This window comes from Panthera pardus, unplaced genomic scaffold (genome assembly GCF_024362965.1).
Source record: "Panthera pardus isolate Hobbes unplaced genomic scaffold, ASM2436296v1 HiC_scaffold_16, whole genome shotgun sequence".
In the NCBI taxonomy this organism is placed as follows: Eukaryota; Metazoa; Chordata; class Mammalia; order Carnivora; family Felidae; genus Panthera; species Panthera pardus.
In genome coordinates, this window is record NW_026526721.1 from 145,986,619 (window position 1) to 145,994,375 (window position 7,757).

At 43.5% G+C, this 7,757-nt stretch overlaps 1 long non-coding RNA gene across 2 annotated transcripts in view; it reads right to left on the bottom strand.

Moving 5' to 3' along the window:
* The window catches only part of LOC109251361 (uncharacterized), a 32,765-nt gene extending 25,326 nt beyond the window's left edge, over positions 1-7,439 (bottom strand). Inside the window, exons 1-3 of one of the 2 annotated variants that reach the window (XR_008422622.1) lie at positions 7,010-7,439; positions 5,308-5,392; positions 1,717-1,776 (exon numbers count right to left, since the gene is read on the bottom strand). This is a non-coding gene — a long non-coding RNA (uncharacterized LOC109251361). The remainder of the gene's footprint in view (positions 1-1,716; positions 1,777-5,307; positions 5,393-7,009) is intronic. The other variant, XR_002073483.2, reaches the window with a different exon arrangement.
* Positions 7,440-7,757: the final 318 nt, after the last annotated feature.

Here is a 7,757-nt window from a genome sequence, read left to right on the forward strand (position 1 = left end):
AAGATGGCGGACGGAACTACTCAAACTCCCACCACACAACTAGTCTAGCACTGGACACAGTGTATCAGTTAGCTGTGTCTGCAGTAAGGCTAACAAACAACCCTGAACACCCAGGCACGTATGACAACGTATGTTCGTTGCACACGTGCCTGGCGTCATTCGGAGGCTCATAGGCAGCGTTGTAATCTTGGCAGGGCCACTGGTGAGGCTCCACATTGGCCAACTATTGGCTTTCCTAGGCTGGCCTCACCAGGAACGACTGTGGTGACTCTGCTCGGCTCCACATGTCCCTCATCCTCCACCATGTCTAGACCAGGTGGGTTCTCATGGAGAGGAGCAAAGGAATTGCAAGGCATGTAATGTCTCTTGAGACCAAGGCTCAGAACTGGGAGCACCATCAAAAATTCGGCCAAAGCAAATCACAAGACCAGCCTCAGTTTAAGGAGTAGGGAAATAGATTCTGCCTCTTTGGTAAGGGAACTGCAAAACCACACAATAAACGCCCTGATACTGGGGGGGGGGGGGGGGGGGAGGGTGACAAATTAGGACCATTGATGCAATCATTCTGCCATCACTCATAGGAAACCACCACTAACGCATCTGTCCTGAAACTGTATGTGGCCTCCACCACCACCACCTTCCTTGTATCCCAGCTCCAGATTCAGGGCTCCAGACAAAGATACCGGGGTAGCTGGGACTAGATCATGGAGTTGTGCACTAAAGGCCAGAAACACTGGGAAACCAGGCATCTCCAGTTGTTTTCATTTCCTTCAGAGGAGAGGGGTTCTGCCTCTCACCAAGACCTATATACCAATACCCCACACGTAGGGAAGAAGTTCAGGTGCTGGATAGCACCTTTCTTTTTTAAAGTTTTATTTATTATTTTGAGAGCGAGAGGGTGTGAGTGGGGGAGGGGCAGAGAGAGAGAAGGAGAGAGAGAATCCCAAGCAGGCTCCACACTGTCAGCGCAGAGCCCAATCGGGGCTCGACCCCACAAACCATGAGATCATGACCCGACTCACTCAACCGACTGAGCCACCCAGGTGCCCCTGCCAGCTGTTCTTTAAAACCATCCAGTGTTTGTTGGGGTATATTACAGAATGTCCCTAAATCTTTACCCCTCATTGTATCCATGCCTCTTGCCATATAGCTCGCTTGGGAGCCTTTGCCTTCCTCCATGGGCAGGGTGACCCATCTCACTCTTTGATGCTAAACTCAATCAAAATCATTCACGTGCTCATGTTGGCTCTTGCCTTATGGGATGTTAGCAGATGTCTCATAAGCAGACACTTGCAATGGGCTTGCACATTAAAGCTTGTTCTCTTGTACCTCTGCTGCCTCCACGGGAATGTGCCCAAGCTGGCCAGACAGAGAAAGAGAGACATGCGGGCTCGAGCGGAAGTTCCCCGGATGTCTCAGCCTAGATCGGCCAGCTGACAGCTAGGCAAGCCGCGGAAATGTGCTCAAGCCCAGCCTAGATCAGCCAAACCATCTCGCCAACCCCCAGCGGACCCAAACACATGAACAATAAACACTTATTGTCACATGCCCTTGAGGTTTTGTGGTCACTTGTTACAAGGCATCATTTTGACAATGGAGAACGGATACCATCTGCCAGCAGTGTGCAGATTAATAAACTCGTTTCACTCTCAACTGCCAAGTTAGATATCAGAATTTTCACTTACGTGGAGAGGTTAGGTAACTGTGTAAACTTACTCAGGATGGACGTGATATTGGTTTTCTTACAACAGAAGCCACTCACTGGATAACTTTAGCCTGGAACATATTAGAAAGAAGAAAGTCCATGACCCTGTGCTGAACTTCTGGGGCAGGGCTTGTCCTCACCTTGCATGGGCCAAACGCGACTCTAAAATGAGCCAGGAAGGCTTGGATAATAACCAAGAAACTATTCCAAGGCTAATCCCATTAGCATGGACCCTGGGAACAATGCAAGGTCATTCCCTGCCCTGGAAAGTTCTTGAAATAAAGGAACCACCAAGAAGCACCTAGAAATACTTCAATTGTGTGTGGTTTCTCCTTCTAACTGGCTTAACCGTAATGGGATTTGGTCTGTTCCTGGTTTTTAAAGGTCTACGAGTATTTAATGAATACAGATAACTCCGTAGACCCTGAGCCAGCACCACAGACATAGTGTGGCATCACTACAACAATCAGAATGCCCGGCACACAGTAGGTGCTTACGAGACAGTGGGGCCCTCCCTTGTCTTCTCATTCCTCATATTTAAGGAATCATACCCCCAAGACTTTTCACTTCTGTAAGTCACAATTCTTGGGGCCTGACAGACCTATATATACTGTAGGCCTACTATGTGCTAGATGCCAGGAAGACAGAGACCTGGGGCTGACCTTGAGAAACTTAGAATCTAGTGAGAACCTAAATTTCTCAGAACCAGATTTAATTACTAACCGAAGGTAATATCCTCTTAGTGCCAAGTGAACTGTCACAAGCACCACATTTAGAGAAAAATAATGAAAGTGTCAAATTTATGTTATGTTAGAAGCTTATTTTATTTATTTAATCTCTATTACAAGATATAATGACTGGTTTTCAATTTTTATAAAGATAAAGATACCATTTTAATTTCCCAAGTTGATGAATATGTTATAAATTTTCCATTTTTAATACATAAAAGCTGAAATCTATATTAGCTTGGATGCACATCTACTTTTGCCTAAGTCCACAAAACCATAAAAATCCCACTTTACAGCTGAAATTATAAACTCCAAATAACATAAATGCTAAATCTATTCATTCATTTAAACTCTATTAAAGCTATCACAAATTATTATTTTAGTGTCTTCGAAGATAAGTAGCCTTAAAAGGTAAAGGATCTTTTTCCAGGCAACTCCCATCTGTGATGCCACATTCTGAGGAAACACTTGGCAGAAAGTTCAAGGAAAACGTGAGAAGGCCAAATCTAGGGAAAGAGTTGTTATAATCACAAAGTTGGATTGCCAGGAAGACCTTAACATTATTGCTTACATGCACCAACCAGCATTTAACAGTGAGACCCAGTCATATGATCCCTATCATCTCTTTCCAGGGGCAATTTTGAAACCATTTGAAGAGCTATCCAACTTCATTCTTGCTTTCAAAGTCTTTTCTTTGAAGAGGGAGTTCTGTTTGTACAGGCATGTGCTCCCAACACACACCTTACCTTAGAGATTCATGGATTGGCATCCACAGGACCGATTCTTCATCAAAATGGCCATCTTCTCTACAGCGAAAAGGAAGCAGGGTTCAGAGGGAATGAAACAGGAAAAACTAATTTTGAATTAAAGAAAAGTTCTGAGCAAGAAGGAGAGTGAATATGGGACAACGGAGCGGGGAAGGAGGCCCTGAATGCGATTCCATCCATCAGCTGGGGATGTGCCCTCGGGTACTCATAGGACTCATAGGTCCTGAGTGTGCATGAACTGGGAGTCGGGGTAAGAAGGAGACCATGTCTGGCCCATCACGAGGGCTCAACAGATGACCAGGCAATGAAAGGCCCGTTTTACTGCAGTGGACTAACAGCTTTCTCTTTGACTTTTCTGTCCATAAGGTGAAACTCACAAAGTCAAAATTAGCCTTAAATTTTCATCAAATTGCCCATAAACTATAGGAGCTTTTCTCTCTTGCATCTCGATGGCTAGATTTGTTGCGGCCAAGTTTACTTGCTCCATATTGGAAATCAACAAACTGGTACCTCTCACTGAGCCCATCACAGGCAGATTTTCCTCCAGTGATAGAACTCATGAGTATTTTTCAAATGAATGCCATATGAAGCAGCTGGCTTGCGTTAGAGGTTATGTTGTAAGAAATAATAAATATCTTTAAGCGCTAGGAACACACTAAATGTAGCATGACCAGCATATCATAAGAGGCAGATGGGGACTCAGGTCAGGTAGGAGAGAGCAAATTTACCTCTGTGAAAGCACACCCAGGATAGAAACTTACAGAGCAGAATGTTGGGGCACCTGGGTGGCTCAGTCAGTTAAGCATCCGACTTTGATCTCAGCTCAGGTCATGATCTCATTGTTCAAGAGATAGAGCCCCACACCAGGCTCTATGCTGACAGCGTGGAGCCTACTTGGGATTCGATCTCTCTCTCTCTCTCTCTCTCTCTCTGTCCCCTCCTGCTTATTCTCTGTCTCTCAAAATAAATAAAACTTGAAAGAAAGAAAGAAAGAAAGAAAGAAAGAAAGAAAGAAAGAAAGAAAGAAAGAAAGAAAGAAAGAAAGAAAACTCACAGAGCGGAATATAAACTGAGCAGTCCACACTACTTAAATGACTTGTTCTTTTTTCTAGGGAAATGGGGAGCGGATGCTCATACATTTGAATTTGCGTAAGTTAAATTGGCATATGATGCCATTGAGCTATGTTTTTTCAAATACCTGGATGTGTGCTGTCCAATACTACAAATTGGAGTATGCTGTAAACCTCAAAAATACACACTGGATTCAAAGACTTCATCCACAAACGTAAAACACCTCGTTAACAACTTTTCTTATTGATGACATTTGGAAATTATATTTTAGGTATATTGGATTAAATTTTATCTTGGTAAAAGTAATTTCACCTGTTTCTTCTCACTTTGTTTAAACATGGCTACTAGAAAATTTTAAGTGACCTATGGCTCCTATTATATTGCCATTGGATAGCACTGGCCTTGACAAAAGGCCTAGATTGAATGGAATTACACTAGACTGAAACTTTGAATTGCTAACACACGTTAAACTTGATAACGTTATTTGAAAACTGTCCCTTTCTTTAACAATTCTACAAGATTTGGCTTCAACTATTGTCTACATGTAAGCTGATAATCCAGGACTCCCCAGTCAATCTTGTTTTAGCAGGATTGGGCCAAGTCCCAGAAGTTATCTGTAAACCTACATACAGCATTTATGCTGCATTTATATAATCCTCTATTGATCTTTAAGTCTGAATCCTTTGAGTTCAATAGAATTACATTAATTTTTAAAGTTTTAATTCCTTTTTTTTGCTAGATGACATATATTTTATTCATATATGTAGAAATTACTTTTGCCCCAACATTTTATTACTTAAAAAAATCAGAAACATACAATTAACATGCACGCAATAAGAAGAGGAAAGACCTAGACGTTGGGCTCTGACCAATTGGTTATATCATTTGAAGTGAAGACAGGGAGGTCCAAACCATAGACTGGCCCCTCTGCTGCCTTGTCCCATTGTTCAAATACAAGGTGTACAGAGTAGAATATGCAGCGAGGAGGAAAGGCTAGAAGAGAGGTTGGGGGTATCCAGTGCCAGTTCCTACTCACCCCACACAAAGCACCTTGAATCTTCATTGTGTTACTTCTCAACAAGCAAAGGAAGGGTTCCTGGCTGATATGTGAGCCATATCTCCTGGGAAAAAAACAGTAAGTTGAAAAATATTAGATAGATGAAACAAACAATTCATCAGATAACCTTAACCAATGTGTTGTTGAACCACCTCTATAACGCAGTTTTCATTAAGGTTTTTATAAGTGAGTTAATAATAGAATTTTTATCTGGCAACTTTATTATAGGAATTAAGATAAACTCATGAAAAGTTTTCAATTCTTAAATACAAAGGAGAGAACATTATTTTGAGAGGAAAGATACGATCAAAGGCCATTGGGAGGAAAAATATAGGTTCTAGCAAAAAAGATTTACTGGGGGCCATTGGGTCAGCTATGCCAGCTGGACAACATTGTGTCAGTTCCCTTGTCCCCAACACGGCCTTTCCAGAAAGATGTCTTTTGATTCCAAACTTCATTATAGCAGACACCATTAGTGTCCCCCCCAAACCAGGTCTCTTCAAATCAGATCCATTTTTACCATTTGATAATCTTGCCTTCAATGTGTTTTTTTGTTTAGTTTGTTTTGTGTGTGTTTGTTTGTTTTTTTCCCCAAACGGCAGCACCTGGAAACCGTTTTTTTTTTTGGAAGACTGCCCTCAGGCTACTGGAGTCTACTTTGTCCCTGTGCACAGAAAGTTGGAAGCTTCTGGAAATTTATGTGCCCCCATCTTTGGCTCCTACCCAACGACTCTGGGGCGTGGGAGCCTTGGCTAAGGACAGCTCTGGGACAGAACTTCTGTCCCAGAGCTTCCTGCAGGACTAGCCTGAACTCCACTCTGCGGGCCTCTGTCCGATTCTCCCCTGTCCCCTCATCCTCACCCCCTGGCTGATTTCTCCGTGGAGCATTTCCTTATTCATCACTTGGCGGCCAGATCCGCAGCTCAGGATCTGCTTCTGGAAAACCTGAGCTACTTATCAGCCTGGGTCCTCTCACCACAGCAGCCCTTAAATCATAAACTAATTTCCCACTCATCCTAGTATTCTTCCTAAACTCCAACTACACCCTGAAGTACTCATACCTATCCCAAACTCCATCCATCTTTTCCCATCTTCTTGCTGTTGCAACTATTGTCTTCGCCATGTAGAATTCTCAGAGCCTGAGGTCTCCCTTTTTTTTTTTTTTAAGTTTAATTATGTATTTTGAGTGAGAGAGGGAGCACGCGCACTCACACGTGCAAACAGGGGAGTGGCAGAGAAAGAGGGAGAGAGAGAGAGACGGACTCCACACTGTCAGCACAGAGCCCGACACGGGGCTTAATCCCACAAACTGCAAGATCATGACCTGAGACAAAATCAAGAGCTGGACGCTTGGGGCAGCTGGGTGGCTCAGTCGGTTAAGCGCCCAACTTCAGCTCGGGTCACGATCTCGCGGTTCATGAGTTCGAGCCCGGCATCCGGCTCTGTGCTGACAGCTCGGCGCCTGGGTCCTGCTTCAGATTCTGTGTCTCCCTCTCTCTCTGCTCCTCCCCAACTTACACTCTTATCTCTCTCTCTCTCTCTCTCAAAAATAAATAAAAAATTTTTAAAAAATCATTCAAAAGAGTTCGACACTTAACTGACTGAAGGCACCCAAGCACTCCTGAGCGCCCCCCTTTCTGAGCAGGTCTTCCTCGGCTCTCCCAGTTTGTCCTTGAGTCACCTGTTCTCTCCTGGGCCTGTGTATACTTTGCTACTAGAACCCGGCTTCAAAGCTCCAGTGCCTGGGTTCTGAATCCTGGCTCCACTACAGCCAGCTGGGTTACTTCATCTCTCTCTCTCTCAGTTTCCACATCTGTAGAATGGATACAAAAGTCAAATCCACTTCCAATCATTCCTGTGAAACCGGATGAGATGATCGGCAGGCAAAGCACCTGCAGATGACTGGTTTATAGTAAATGTTAGCTGTTGTTTCTGAACCGTGATCATTCGTTTATGAGCCTGTTTTTACTGTAAGTTCCTCAAGGGCAAAAGTCGTATCACACTCATCTTGATAAATGTGTGCTAAATAAACACACGCGCTCCATCGAAGAGCGGTTCTCTTGAAAAGGGGAACATTTTAGACTGAGTGTTGAATCTCTTAGGACTCCGCAATTTGCATACCACCCTTGTGATACTTTTCCCTCACAGCCTATACTCCCATTTACTCGTGATGCGTCTCTAAGTTGACTTTCCATCAATCATTTGGTTTTAACCTGGACGACCTTATACTAAGAAATAGAACCTGGCAGGTCTCAAGTTGCATATGTTCATTGTGGGGTTTTTTTTTTTCTAACATTCATTACAATAAAGACGTAACCCCTAAAATAAAGCCTGTGCCTCTGCATGCGTTTCCGAATGATCTCAGATACCCCTGTGGGTATCCCCGGCTCACTTGGGAAAACAGCCTCAGGAAATTGGCAACAAGTCAA